Source organism: Orycteropus afer, unplaced genomic scaffold, assembly GCF_000298275.1.
Source record: "Orycteropus afer afer isolate SDZICR_OR568_19922 unplaced genomic scaffold, OryAfe1.0 scaffold00258, whole genome shotgun sequence".
NCBI lineage: Eukaryota > Metazoa > Chordata > Mammalia > Tubulidentata > Orycteropodidae > Orycteropus > Orycteropus afer.
In genome coordinates this window covers 3,784,475-3,799,090 of record NW_006921845.1, presented here as the reverse complement: position 1 = coordinate 3,799,090, position 14,616 = coordinate 3,784,475, and positions in this window count along the sequence as shown.

Sequence of the window (14,616 nt, the reverse complement as noted above, 5' to 3'; positions counted from 1 at the left end):
AACAGGCTTGAGACTAGAACACAAGACCAGGCATTGCCTTGACCAGCGCTCTAGGTTCTAACTGGTCTCCCTGCCTTTAAGCTCTTTTTAAACACCTGCTACACTTACTCGGAGGGAGCTCTGGTAGCATAGTGGCTAAGACACTTGCTTGCTGACCAGACGGCTGGTGGTTCAAACCCACCAGCCACTCCTTGGAAGAAAGGTTGGGCAATCCTACTTCTGTAGTGATACTGCCTTGGAATCCCAAGGAGGGGTCGCTATGAGTCGGGGGGCCGACTCGACGGCACATAACAACAACAACAACAACAACACTTACTCGGAAGGAAGACTGGGCAATCTACTCCTGTAATGATACTGCCTCGGAAACCCAAGGAGGGGTCGCTATGAGTTGGGGCCGACTCGACAGCATATAACAACAACAACAACGCTTACAAAACCCACCTATAATCATGGAAATTCTGCATAAATATTCAACGGTCCTCATCATCTATAAAATAAAGACTGAATTTCTTAACCCATAATTCAAGGCCCTCCGGAATTTGGCTCTGGCCCCTTCACCAGCCTTATTTTCCTTCATTCTCACATAACCATGCTTGCTTCACATAGAATGATCCATTTTCTGAAAACACACAAACTCTACATTCTCTTCTGTGCCTTTGCTCCTTCTGTTTCCTACAAGAAGGTCCACCCTCTTCCATGATTTAATGGCTAAAATCTACATATTCTTCAAATTCAAACGCCACTTACTCCACAGTATCTTTGTGATTGTCTAGTAAGAAATAACTTCTCTTTTGACCATGCTGAAGATTTTACTGGTATTCTACTCCATCTCTTATTTCTACTGTGTGTTAGAGACATACATCCATGTTTCTTTCGGTAATAAAACACTTCTCTGAGAAAATATGAAACCTAGTCAATGTGATACTCCTTCAGTTTCTAGTAGTGCCTGGATAGTTGACATTCAAAATAAATGTTGTTTTAATGGAAAATTGAATCAGTTCAATTGTGTCAAATCCTTATTGGTGACCTAGAATCTTCAAGCCTCAACATAGGAGTTTCTTATTTTCATCTCTCTCATTTTAATCCTCATCCTCTTTCCAAGAAAACATAAAACTAAGAAAATCTTGATCTCTATGGATCTCAAAAGCAAGATCTTCACTCTAGATGTCCTTTCTCCTAATATCCAGTACCCTGTGGTCCATTTTTATGAGTAGATGACATGAACCTGGAGGAAAAGAAGAATCTAACTTTGATATTAATATAATTAAGAAAGAATTTGGTGTTTTAATTAAACAAAATTTTAGAAGATAGTATATTCCAAAGGCAAAGACTTTCATGTACTTCCTGTACCAGAATATCCATGTCACAGGGCCAGTTTTAGGGTAGATACATCCCTTCAATATGGATAAGGAAGAGTTGACGCAGTACTGTTTAGCTTTGTTTGATTGCAAAGCACTTTGCTCTCCTCTCTATTTATTATTATTACTCTGGTCATTAGAATGAAGACATAGAAGCAGAACAAGATTACAATCATCCAGGTCAAGGTCAGATAAAGAGGGAACAGAATGCCAAGGGTTTTGTTTCCTCTACTGACTTTTGGCAATGACCACATCTGCGTATGTGAAAAAGACAGTGACCATGACTGCAGTTTGTAAGAATGTGCAGTTTGAGGGTGATCTCCTTCTCTGTTTCTCTAAAGGCTGCATCCTTCCCTTTTCAGGGGCCAGCTGAGACCTATACCAATAATGGCTGAGTGACAGCAGAAAAGTTTATAATTTCTTCATCAGTTCAGTGGTGATTATAGTACCTGTTACAAAATAATGACTTTATAAATTCTGAAGTGATACTCAAATATTAGCTGTTATTATCAATTCAAAGATGACTATTTTTTTCCTCATTACTCCACACCAGGGTTTGACAAACATTTTCTGCAAAAGACCAGATAGTAAATATTTTAAGTCTTGTGGGCATGCAGTCTCTGTTATATTGACTCAACTCTGTCATTGTAGCAGGAAATCAGCTCTAGATGATATGTAAATGAGTGGTTGTGGCTTTGTTCCAATAAAACTTTATTTATAAAATAATACAGGTGGCAGAACTGATTTGGGCCATGAGCTGTAGATTTCAAACCCCTGACTTACACCATTGGAGAGAATAAAATACCAGGGAGGAATATTAAAATCTCTCAGAGATATGGAGAATAATATTGTCACAGTATTCCTGTGAGTAATCATCCTGGAACTTTCAGATATCTCTTTATGTTCCTTTTTGAAATTAGGGTTTTAGTTTTGCACATTATTATCACCATGCTCTTCCTTCTTCTCATCATCATTGTTATCATTTTGCTACCTATCTGAGAAGTATTACTAAGAGAGGCATAAAACTATCGCAGATTTCTATATCTACAACTTGACCATGCTCTCCTCTGGGAAAGACAGCTCTGATTATTGTTAAAGAAAGTATCAATCATACTTGTGTTGAAAGGTCACTACATTTTTTAACAAATTGGTCCTTTGAGCAAGATGAATTTTAATGGATTGGTTTATTAACCTAAAGGTTGAACCAGACTCAGAGTAACTGAATTATTTGTTCATAATTAGTATTATTTATACGTATTTTGCTTAGGAAAAAATATCACCTTAAATGTCAGGACGTTTTTTAATTGCCTCAGATGAGATTCAAAAAAATTGACTTTGCAGATGTATTTTTAAGAAACTCATTTAAAAATATCTGAAGCTGCTGATGGTCTATCTAGAAGAGACAAGATATTGATATTCATTACTAGGAACAGGGCAGAAATTGATCCATGATGTATTTATTTATTTATTTATTTATAGCCACATGAATTTTGCATTGTGATCACTTCTAGACTCTAAAATAGCTAAAATGCTAAGGGATGTGCTCCTCATTCCCATAATATCTTCTCTGAAGTCATACTTCTCTGCAGCATGCTGTGTAAATATTGGTGTGTGTGTGTCATTCAAATATATATTTGCACATACTTTGTATTAAAAGGGGAATATGCACATGCTCAAAAGGAAAAGATATGTGTGTGTGTGTGTTTCGTTGCTTTAGAAAAATATGGAGTATATGTACACATCACGTGTCTATACACATAGTTTAGATAGGATATCAACTTGCAAAGTTAAGTATCTTGGTCACCTGGGTGACACAAATGGCTGAGAATTAGACTACTAACTGCAATGATGGTGGTCAAACCCACACAGAGGTGCCTCAGAAGTAAGGCCTGCCAATCTGCTTCCAAAAAGTCACAGCTTTGACAAACCTATGGAGCAGTTCTACTCTGCACACACGGGGTTGCCGGAGTCGGAATCAACTCCATAGCAGCTAACAACAACAATATCTAGGTGTATGACTTAAATTTATCATCTCTAGAAGTGTTCAATTTATCAGTCTATTGGTGGAGATGAAAAAAGAGGAGGAGAATATATTAACAGCTGGGGAGACACAGCTTTAAAAAACAATAGGTAGGGAAATGTGGATACATCACTAGACTGACACATGTAGCATCATGATGATGATGGTGTCTGGCACTGTAGAATTACAGACTACTGGTATGTGTAGGTATAATCTCATGGGCTCTTCACATCCACAGTTGAATTCAAGAAAGCAGGGGAGCAACAACGCCATTTGACAATAAAGAGAAGGCTCAGGGAGCCAAGTGATTTGCCTGTGGTCTACATTACCTTCCCCATACATCACACTTCTGGAACCTGAAGTGAATTCAGGTATCTGTGGGTCAGTGCCAACTTCAACCTTCCTAGGTAGACTGAACCTAGCCTGACCCAGCGTGCAGAACCCAATTTTCTATCTGAGACATTTCAATGATTAAGTAGCAAGTAGCCTGGAAAAAATATCCCAGGCAGGGAATATGGTGATGGAATTATAAACTGGCTTATTTGCTTCTTTCAAGCATATTCAGTCTGATAATGTGCCTGAGACATGGCATGACATTTACTTCGGCAACACAATGTCCAGGACACAGACAAATCACTCCTCCAGGTAGCCAAGCAGACATCATCAATCATTATCTACATGTTTGAGAAACAGAAAATGTAGCCGAGGCTGGGGAAATAAAGAACATCTGAAGGTGGCTAAAAGGGAAAGAACAGTATGTTTTCCACTTCTCTACCAAAGAGGTTACTCTAGAAAGTGCTGTGGAATTAGGGGGTCATATATTTAAAGTTCCCGTCAATAGTAGAATAAGATACATATATTTTTATATTCCTCCAAAGCTCAGCAGGCAAAATCCCCTACTGAGAATAGTAAGGGTATGTTAACTGATTAATTATTATTAATGCCATTTCTTATTTAGCTAGCAGTTGCAATCTATTAAAGCATTTATTCACATTATCTTATTTGATCCTCAGAAAAATCTTGTAAGGCACATCAGTAATAGATTTTTATCTTCTTTTCGTAGACATAGGAAAGGAAGCTCAGATGCTTCCTCACAAAGTTAATCTAGCTAGTTAAGTATTAAAGCCTGACCTAGAACACAGAACTGCTGACTCCTGTTCCATTACCTAGAGCAACTGTGGCGGATTCAAAGGAAGAAAGGCAAAGTCTCAATCATTAATGCAGCATGGATCAAACCAGAGAACGCCAACAGAGCAGAATTCCTTCCAGTTTAGCTCAAAAGTCAGGACTAGATGTGGGTATACTATACACAACCAGCATGTTAGATCAGCTTTCAAGCACACCTACTCACTTTGAGATTTCTTGGGCAACTTAGCATTCACTCTCAATCTCCCAGCCTCTGTCTGATATCTTACGAAGTTTCTGGGGCAGCCGAGTTGGAACCAACTTCAAACTAGCTTAAGTCTCTGATTCAGTTTCCAAACCAGTTCCCAAACTCTCCCTCCTCCTGCTCCGTGGTCAATTTCTTGCATCACACCCTGCAACCATTTTTTTTTCTTTTTCACTCCTGGGGCTCCTCCCTTCCCTTGCCCTCAGTCTCCCAGTGTCTCTGTGCACTGGCTTCCCCCTCAGTCTCTCCTGGTCTCCCTCTTTGTCTGACCATCCACTCCTCCCACGGTGTTCTTGCAGTCCTCAGGGCTCTGTGCCTCTCTCTTCCCCCTCTCTTGGGCACCTACCTGTGCTCTTCAGCCACAGATGTCTTGGTTCAGACTGTCTAAAGCCGTCAGCCTTCATCCAGGGCCTGTGAGCTGTTCATGTCTTGTGGCTCTTTGTTACTTTTCCGCCTTAGCGTTTAATACTAGGTAAATAATAACAAACAACGAGAGATGATGTCAGCTATGCTTCCCGCCTGCAGCCTCCAGAAGTCCTATCTCAGACCCCAACATTGCAACAAAGAAATCTCACAGTTGGGTGAGTGAAAACCAGTTAAGGACAGGAGGAGAAAAACTTCGGGCGCTTCCAAAATTCCGCAGCCCCAGCTGCCCTCCGGGGGCTCCCCCTTGTGGGAGATGTGGAGCATGGCAAGGCAATACCCAGCTGGGACGCAGTAGGACTTTAGCCTCCAAGGGCAGGCAGATGGGAGAGAAGAGCACACACTGGAGAGTAGGGTCTGACTCCAGCCACAAAGAAGGGCCTCTGTGTGCGATGCAGTGTCGGGGTCCTATGTGATTAATCAGGAAAATACTTTGGGGACACAGAGGGTCTGTGTCTGGGTCTCTGGGTCCAGCTGAGTATAGTGTGAGTAATGAATTTATGTTCTGAACAGAAGTGGCGATTGGCAGCCATTTGCTTCTACTTCATGTCCCATTCTCTAACTGGCACAAATGTATCATAACATTGGACATTCACACAGGGCTGTTCAGGGGAGACAGGCGTGGTCTCCACTGTCTGAGTAAAGGTGATGGTTCAGTCTCCTGGACTCTCTCACCAGTGTGGACACTCAGTCTCTGGGTGCCACTAAATCTGCAACAATGCCCTCTCTCTACCTTGGTGAAGATAAACTGGTTATCCAAGTAATATCTTTCTCCAGAGAGATACAATCTCATTCATTCTCACCCACTCTGGCAGGCAGGTAAGAGACCACGTCTATTACTCTCTTTATGCAGTGAATAGAGGTTCATGCAACCAAGTAATGGGTCCAAGGCACTAGAAAAACCACCAGTGGAACAAAGATCACCACACAGGATTCCTGACCTCCTCCCGCCCAGTATGTCTAGACGATGCTCTGTCTCTGGAGAAAAGGGGAGTGAGGCTCACTGACCTTCCTCAGTGCAGGGCAATGAGCCGTGTCGTTAGGAGTATTGATTGACTCCCAGCCAGGAGGGCAGTGTGCTGGACGTGACACAGACAGAGAGACCCAGACTGAGCCTATAGGAGAGGATTCATCATGATGTCGAATGAGGAGGAAACTGCTAACAGGCCTGGTGGGAGGCTCTCTATTTACCAGCACAGTTAGCAAGACATGAGTAAGGAAACTTTGCAGAACGACAACCATACTCAGTGAGAGTTTCTCACAGGCTTTGTGACACATTATCTCATTTCAACATCTTAACAGTTCCTAGATGCTGGTTGTGAAGTTTGGTTAACTCCATTTTATAGATGAAGGAACTGAGATCAGAGTGGCTAACTGACCTGTCCAACATCACAAAATAAGAGACAGAGATAGGAATCAAGCTTAAATCTATTTAAGCTCAGACTCACTCTCTCATATCACCTCACTGACTCTCCCAGCAACAATCTGACTCTGGCAAGAGTCAATATAAAACATCTCATGTTAATTCCAGCAAAACAAATCTCAAACTTGAATCCACAGGTTTCTATTAAATTCCCCACCTCCCTGATGTTGGTGGCATGACAGGTCCATACTGAACCTTATGAGAAAACTGAACTTGGAGTAACTCTTAAAGCTCTGTTTATTGAAAAAACAAAAAACAAAAAACAAAAAACTACTCCATATGCAGCATAGAAACTACAGGAACAATAACAAAACCCTAAGCAAAACAGCTATGTGCCATCAAAATGATGGTTATAATGCTGATGAAGTCAATTCATGATATAGTTACTAATCATGGACTCAATAAATATTTCTCAAAATTATATTGGACAATCAGTTGAATATGAAAAAGGAAACATGCCCAAAAGTACTTAAAGTTTGTTGTAAACTCACCACACTGCCATTGAGTCAATTATAACTCTTAGTGACCCTATAAGACATAATAGAACTGCCCCATAGGATTTCCAAGGCTGTATACCTCTAGGGAGATTGCTTCATCTTTTTCCCATGGACTGGCCAGTGGATTCAAACTGCCAACCTTTTGGTTAGCAGCCAAATATTTTAACCACTTATATCACAAGAGCTTCTTGCTATAAACTCAAGTCAAGTTAAGAATGGCTTCAGGATTTGGAGAATCCAGGGAAAGCTACAAAAGCAAAAAGATTCCATTTCAAATGGAAATCTTGGATAGAGTGGGAGGGAAAATGTGGAAACAAATTCAAAAACACAAAAATGACCCGAATTACTGGTTGGGTACAGACTGGTGGAACCCCCAAGACTATAACCCTGGGTTATCCTTCAGGCTTAGAACTGGACTCACTTCCATGGATTAGCTCTCAGCTGAAGTGTAGAAAGGACTACAAGCAGAACACCTACCCCAGGGAGATGCATAGCGCATAAGGCATTTGGCTGTTAACCACAAGGTCAGCCGTTCAAACTCACCAGCCACTCTATGGAAGGAAGACGGGGTGATCTACTTCCGTAAAGATTTACAGCCTCGGAAACCCAAAGAGGGGTCACTATGAGTCAGAATCTACTCCATGGCAGTGAGTTCCGTTTTTTGTTTTGACTCCTTAGATCATTGTCATTGGGGAATCAGAAGGGCAGCATTTACACAGAGGGAAAGGTAGACAGACAGGAATGCATAGGTAAGAAGGACACAGGGAGGGGGTGGTCACAGGGAGGAGATGGGAGGAGAGCTTTATCTTGATGGGATTGTGACCAGGGCTGTGTTATGCACAAATGTACATAAACTGTTGAGAGTAAAATGAATCTGCTTTATAAATACGTGCCCAAATCACAATAAAAAAATTTTAAAAAATTATTCCCTGCACACAATGGATCTAAAACTGAGGGCTTTTAGTATAAGGATTGCTGTTAAAGATGGAATTGAAATCTAGAAATACTTCTCAAGGAGAAAGTCTCAGGGAGTCTGGATCATGTGAGAGGCACTGGGTCAGGGGTTGAAGAACAGAAAGATGAATGGAGTGGGAAGGAAAGTACAGTTTCCCAAGCAAGATGTGATACATGGAAAATAGAGCAATGAAAATATACCAAACCAAAACCAAACTCACTGCCATGGAGTCAATTCTGATTCATAGCAACCCCCACTGGGTTTCCAAGGCTGTAAATCTTCATAGAAGCAGCTTGCCTCATCTTTCTTCTGCAGAGTGGCTGGTGGGTTCAAACCACTGACCTTTTGGTTAGTAGCCAAATGTCTTAACTACTACAGCACCAAAGCTCCTTAACTGCAATATAAAAAGACTTAAAACTATTTCAAGAGAAATTTGGAAAACTAGGAATGTTTAGGCTTATGGAGAAATGACTTCATGTAGGAGATAATCACTATCTTCAAACATTCAAAGGACTCCCAGGCAGAAAAGGGGTGGAAATTGATTTGCTGAGTTTCAGGAAAGAGTATGGAACCAATGGGTAGACACTCCAAGAAGAAAAGGTATTGACTTATAAGAAAAATGTTCTACTAGTTTAGTCCAAAATTGGAGAGGCCACCTGCACTCTGAAGAAGGCTATTTGGTCTTTCTTTTTGAAAGTTCCTCCAGCATTGATCAAGTAGAGGACCCAAACAGAGAGGCCCACTGGGCTGAACTAATCACGGGGATTCTTCTAGTTCTCAGAGTCTTTGATTCTACGAACAAACTGTGTTCAGAAGAAAAGAGGAAAATGTGAAATCCTCCCACAGAGCATTTAAACTCGTATTGAGGGATATTTTGGTCTAATGCATTAACTGATCAGATAATCCAAAGTGTGCTTGCTGCCTTTTCCTTATATGTTGTTGTTGTTGTTATGTGCCATCGAGTCAAACCCGACTCATAGCGACCCCTCCTTGGGTTTCCGAGGCAGTATCACTACAGAAGTAGGATTGCCCAACCTTCCTTCCGAGGAATGGCTGGTGGGTTTGAACCGCCAGCTGTCTGGTTAGCAGGCATGTGTCTTAGCCACTATGCTACCAGAGCTCCCAAATGCTATATAGAATTATTTATTTTAGTATCTCAGGTAATTCCAAGATTTAAGCACTTCCTGGTTGGGAAAGATGCCCTTTGTTGTTGTTGTTGTTATGTGCCGTCCAGTCGGCCCCGACTCATAGCGACCCCTCCTTGGGTTTCCGAGGCAGTATCACTACGGAAGTAGGATTGCCCAATCTTCCTTCCGAGGAGTGGCTGGTGGGTTTGAACCGCCAGCCGTCTGGTTAGCAGGCAAGTGTCTTAGCCACTATGCTACCAGAGCTCCCAAATGCCCTTTAGTATAATGAAAAACAAAAGAAAATGCAAGACTCCTGTACTCTAAATGATCAGTTTAAGGAGATGGGTAAAATAGAGTGATAGTATCTCAGGTTTCAAAAAGTATTCTGAGATCCATCTTGTCAGACAGCTCCCTCCCAAACACCAGAATTCCTTCCATATCTTCTCTGATTGAATGATTGCCTGATGTCTGTTTGAATACTGTCTCTGAAATAAATATCATCACGGGCCATTCTAAACAGCTTCAAGAATAAGCAAAATATACACATACAAAATGTATCAGCAATATGCATAAAGTAAGGAAAAAGAAAAGTGGTACCTTCAGTATGCACTTGTGGCGTAATGGATAACACATTTGGCTGCTAACCGGAAGGTCAGTGGTTCAAAACCACCGGCTGCTCTGCAGGAGGAAGATTACATGATCGTAAAGATTTGCAGCTTTGGAAACCCAATGAGCCATCGCTATGAGTCGGAATAGACTCAATGGCAGTGGTTTTTTTTGTTTTGTTTTTTTGGGGGGGGTTAGTATGCACTATGCCAGAGTATAAAGACAGAATCTAAAAATAATTAGGATTTTAACAAGTTAGTATTAAAGTAAAATTAGAAAATACCACCTCCAATTTTGCACCTAATTCGACCCACGGTGTTTTTAAACACCTCATATGCATGTGAAAGCTGGACAGTGAATAAGGAAGATTGAAGAACAGTTGATGCTTTTGAGTTATGGTGTTGGCAAAGAATGCTGAAATTACTGTGGACTGCTAGAAGAACTAACAAATCCATCCAGGAAGAAGTGCAGCCGGAATGCTCCTTGGAAGCAAAAATGGCCAGACTTCATCTCACCTACTTTGGTCATGTTGTCAGAAGGGACCATTCCCTGGAGGATATCATGCTTGGTAAAGTAGAGAGTCAGCAAAAAAGAGGAAGACCCTTAACAAGATGGATTGACACAGTGGCTGCAACAATGGTTCAGGGTATAGCAAATATTGTGGGGCTGGCACAGGACTGGGCAGTGTTTCATTCTGTTGTACATAGGATCACTGTGAGTTGAAGCTGACTTGACAGCATCTAACAACAACTTATGACACTATTTCTCATCAGACCCCAATGGTTACTGGTAAAAATCATGGGTGAAATTATTGCATCTGAAGCTATCTTTTGCATCTAACAGTGCAATGCTGGAAAGAGAATAAGGGCGGGAAAAAGAAAAAGTAAAGATTACTTAAAAAAAGGAAAAAAGAAAGACTGGAGCTTTGAGGGGTACTGGGATGTATATGTGTTTGGAGTTGTTTGCAGGATGTGAGTTGGGCCAGGTTGTTAAAAGGAATGCAAAGCTGGTGAGGAAATGGACAAGAAAAATGGAGCATCAAAGACTTGATCTCCAATTGAGTCAAGGGAACAGTTCTGGTTAACTAGACAGCTTCTAGTTAACTAAAAGCTCTGGTTGGGGGTAGTGGGGACAGAGTTAGGGATAAAGAAAGAGAGAGAAAAACAAGATCAGAATGGGAAATTTAGAAGTAGAGAGAAGTAAGTAGGAGCTTATATGGAGTAGGCCCAAGATAGCAGGGAGGTTTTCAGGACCACTTGGAGGTGTCAAGCTGTGGTCAGAGGTAGAGATGAGGATAAATGCTGAGAGTCAAGGAGGAGAGAAGGTATTGAAAGATCTTCTGAGTGGAGTGAAACAGAAAGGAAGGAAGAACCACAATAGGACTTAATTTCTCCTTTTCTCTGACTAGCTCCCTTCTCGAAGGAGGGTAGCCAAGAATACCTTCCTGGCTACAAAAGATTATTGATTCATTAGAAAAATCACAATCAATTAGGCATAGGTTGACACCTCCTACAAATTCAGGTTTATGATGGAGAAAGAAGTGAAAATATTAGTTGTTGTTGTTGTTGTTGTTGTTGTTGTTGTGTGCCGTCGAGTCGGCCCCGACTCATAGCGACCCCTCCTTGGGTTTCCGAGGCAGTATCACTACGGAAGTAGGAATGCCCAACCTTCCTTCCGAGGAGTGGCTGGTGGGTTTGAACCGCCAGCCTTCTGGTTAGCAGTCAAGTGCCTTAGCCACTATGCTACCAGAGCTCCCGAAAATATTAGTACTAAATCATAATATAAAGTGCCCTAGAGCAATCTGAATTACTATTCACCAGTTAACAATCATTTATTCTATAACTAATGTGGGCTAAGCACAGAGAACACAGTTGGGACCACAGACATTGTTGTAAAGGCTGCAGAGGGAGAGGGTTTGTAATCAAGTGTAAAGTCTACTGCAAAGAATTATAGAGTACTGTGGAAAAATGACAGCCAAAATACTGTTCCTAGTTTTGTGGTTTTTTTTTTTTTTTTTTTTTTTAACATGTGAGAATCCATAGAGATGCAGGAGTATGGAGCACAAAGACTAGCTTTACTCTTCAGGGAAATAATCCATATAAGATACTTCTCCCCTAGACCCCAAGCACCCTGCCTGGTGTGGCCAGTTCTGTTCATGTTCAGTTCTGAGCCCATTGCTGAGGGAGAGAAATGGCCCCTTTGGAGCCTCTCTGATTCTGGGCTTTTCTGTCCACCTTGCTTCTCTATTTGGGTTCTCAGATGAACCCAGATCCTCTCCTCCACCCTAAGCGCCTCTGTTTCAGGGAAACATTTGCATTTTCCTTGGCACAGGTACAGCTTGCTGAATTCTTTTAGCCCAGGCCAATTACAACAAGCCTGAAAACTGCTGAGCCAAATGGTTTCTTCAGGGATCTGCTTACATTCCCTTCCTGAAAAGAGCAGGGGGCCCACTTCATGCAGTCTTCTCTGAACACAAAGAGTGTGTAGCTCACTTTTAAGACAGAAAAAGCATGGGGTAATTTTACCAAAGAGAAGGTGCACCCCAACCAATTTTCACTTTCTTCGTTGTTTGATGGGATTTCACCCTGCTTTAGAGAACAACTGAGATAGTTCAAGAGTAGGCTCTCTTGAACACTGTCTTGAGAAAAGGGCTGGAGAGGCTGTTAGTGCATGTCCCATGGGGACTCAAGTTGGCAAAAGAATTTATATGTGTCAATACCCTCTGTCATTTCTTTCATTCCTGAACTTACACTAGGTTCAGGGTTCAATACTGCATTTACATTCTTCTAAGTTCTGGCTTTGGGAGGAAGATGGAGTTAATATATGGATGACTTTTGATTTTTTGTAATCGTGGAGGAATGTTTAGGCAGAGATAATCCAATTCCATAAAGGATTACTCCTAAATTGCTTTTTTTTTCCTGATTTGAAAGTTGTTAAATGATGATTTTTCAACAGAATTACTTCCCTGGTTATGTTCTATTGTGTTAATATTAGAATGCATAACATTCTCTCAATATCCCAGGCTTACAGGAAGACATTGAGGGATATCTTAATGGGAGCATGTCATGTAGTGGTGCAGCCAGTTTGGAATAAAAAATTATCCATGAATAATAAATAAATAAATAATAATAAAGCATATAATAATTTATTATGATTATTATTATCATTATTATAAAGCATATAACCCATGTATGGATAAATGAGAACTGACTAACTCTGAGAGATGTCTGCAAAAGCAGCCAAATAGTGTCCTCCCAACAACAAAAATATGTCATGGAAGTGTGTCCTCAGTACTTTGCATCGATTCTTGGCTAAGGCAAAGGCACTAGAGGTGTATGCTCTGAGACCGTGGCTTTCTTCCGACCAGGGAAACAAGGTCTCTTGAAATAGAAAATTTGAACTTATTTCTCACAGGCCAAGATGATCCACATGTATTTGGGCTCTATGTCTGGGAATCCCTAGAGCAGTCATTCAGAAATGAACTATCTTATTTAGACAGAACTTAAGTATTACAAGATCAAACCAGCCATTTTTAAGTTGTTAGAACAAAAAATCAGGGGAAATCTCCTTTACGGAGGGTAAAATCTAGGAATCTTAGCTGACTTTGATCCTCTTATTAAAAAATTTGGCACTACAAGTGGGAGAATTATGGTAGTAACTCTCCTAGGAATGGACTTCTCAAAGAACCCTTGGCACCACCTGGTTACACGCTGAAGTTTGCCTGACTTAACTATAGGGATGCTTACATTTTTCCTATATCAACTAACAAAGAGTAGATATTAGGAGTGTCATATCAAGAAAGAAAAGGACATCTTGGTCTAAAAGATGCCTTCTGTGTGAAAGTCCAAATGGGGTGATGAGAAGAGTCAAATTTCTTGCATTTGTTTAACTGGAACCTTAAGAGCCACTCATCTTCAGGGGATTTCATAGGCCCTTGGCCAAGGACAAACCTGGTTCATGAAAAGAGGAAATCTTCTGGACCAGGTATATCCCCAAAGGAAACAGCTTTAATAGGCTGGGCTTTGTTCATTCAAAGAGTATCTTTTCCTGTCCTGAAGTTAGCATAAAAGAATGTGCTTCCCAGTTATCTGAGAGGCCTACAGGCAGATGCTAATGAGAAGAGCCCAATTGTCTCATGCTGAAGTCTTCCATCTTGAAGGCAAATAAGACACTATCTCAGCTGCTCTTCCAATTGCCCAGTGTCTTTAGGGGGCATGACAGATCTAAACACAGAACAGTATTGAAAATCAGGACCCATTTCAATGTTAGCCAAGGAAATCTGATACCAGAACCTCAGATCTATGAGCAGGAAAATGGTGAGAGGAACAAGGAGGAATGGAAGTGTGGGAAATTAAAGCTAAATGTCATCTAATACTGAATATTTGTAGAGCACTTAGAACAGTGCCTGCCAACATCCAAAAGCAAATGAAACTCATTGTTGTTGAGTCTATTTTGATCCATGGTGACCCCATATGTGTGTCAAACTGCAACTACTCCATAGGGTTTTCAATGGCTATGATCTTTGGGTGCTACTGGTTGGATTTGAACCATCAAGCTGTCAGTTAGTAGCTGAGCACTACTGTTTGCACCATGCAGGGAACTCATGTCTAACATCAATGTTTTTTTTTAATTTATTTATTTTTATTTGGGTGAAGATTTACAGAGCAAATTCACTTTCCATACAGCAGTTCACATATACTTTGTCTCATGTCATTGATCACAGTTTACCACAATGCAACAGCTCCCCTCCCACTTTCTCCCCATAGTTACCTCTTCCCAGTGACCATCCCTCCATACTCTGCTGTGCCCTGAGCTGT